At 39.1% G+C, this 1,464-nt stretch overlaps 1 pseudogene; it reads left to right on the top strand.

The window, feature by feature from the left end:
* Window positions 1-242: 242 nt before the first annotated feature.
* On the top strand, window positions 243-727 carry LOC115861007 (large ribosomal subunit protein uL30m pseudogene; annotated as a pseudogene).
* The last annotated feature ends 737 nt before the right edge of the window (window positions 728-1,464 follow it).

Below are 1,464 nucleotides of genomic sequence, written 5' to 3'. Positions count from 1 at the left end.
ACCTCATTACATTACAAAATTTGCGTTTAAACTAGAAGAGTTCCAACTGACAAAGCGTCCTCCTTAAAAAGTTGAAGTGATGCTTTTTTACTCCCTGGTGTAAACCATTTCTACTTGAAAACTCCTACCATCTCCCACCCAAATGTTCTCTCCTCCACACTAAGTATCCTCTATGAAGTCTACTTCCCATCAGGTGGAAAGACATTTAGCAGTCACCATCTCTAAGAACAGTCACCACCCTCATGGCAAGGATTTTGCACTCAATAGTTCAGAGCCCCCCAGGCACACTATCAATGGTGACAAAAGGTGTGGAGCCTCTTTTTGTACAGACTGGATTTGTCACAGATTTACGAAGTCAAGAATTCCAGATGAAGTTTTTCAGCCTTCACCTGAAGGTCATGAAAAATATGGTGGGGATCCACAGCAACCTTATAAACTGGATATTGTTACCAGAATAAAAAGTACAAAAAGACGTCCATATTGGGAGAAAGATTTAATAAGGATGCTTGGGTTACAAAAAGCACATACTCCTCAAGTTCACAGGAATATCCCTTTGGTGAAGGCAAAACTGAAAGCGGTTAAACATTTGATAAGAATCAAGCCCCTGAAGCTGCCACGAGTTCTCCCAATGGAGGAGGACATGTCCAACGCGTGCCTCAAGAGCACTGGGGAACTGATGGGGGCATGGCTTCAGAACCCTGAGCACCAGGAAGAAAAGAAGTCCTGATGGCCTCGCAGCTTCAGAGTAAAAAGTGCAGGTCATTTCTATGTAAAGATGGTGAGAAAGTGTTCTCATTAAAATATGTTTTAAATTCTAGTCATTAAAAGAAATATAAAGATATTTTCCAGATCCCTTCAATATCTGGAGTCTCTTCTTCACATGTGGCAGTTTGCCAGTGACCCAAAATCAAGCACAATAATCTAAGAGCAAGCACAATGAAGCAACACATTCTTAGATATCTACTATGTACTTATATTAAAGCTGTCTTAGTTGAGTTTAGATGTTTGTCCAGAGCTTTCATGGTATTTCCATTTCTGAGATGATGACGTGCCCTGTGCATTATCTATGTGCCCTTGCTATAAGGTCTATGTTGACCTGCCTTTTATGTTCTGTTGCAGATCCTGGTGGACAAATGTTCAAGCAGCTGCCTTAACTCTATACTTACCTGTTGTATACGGAAAAGTAATTGTAGGATTTCCTACTTACAAAGTTATGACCCTGAGAGGGAGTATTTGCATTAGATACATCAAACACTAGGATCTTTACATTTTTTCCTCCCTTAATGTCTATTTTGACCCAATATAAACAAGTCTGGGCATGATATAATATCAAACCACTATACACGTCTATAGGTTGCTTAAAGACTATCCCAAAGAGGGAAATTCAGGGAAAATCCCAGTATAATTTAATTGTTCATATTATATTTAAACAAAAGCAGATGGTTATATTTTATAGAATTTTGC

Source organism: Globicephala melas, chromosome 9 (genome assembly GCF_963455315.2).
Source record: "Globicephala melas chromosome 9, mGloMel1.2, whole genome shotgun sequence".
In the NCBI taxonomy this organism is placed as follows: Eukaryota; Metazoa; Chordata; class Mammalia; order Artiodactyla; family Delphinidae; genus Globicephala; species Globicephala melas.
This window is presented reverse-complemented; position numbering and strand designations above follow the sequence as displayed.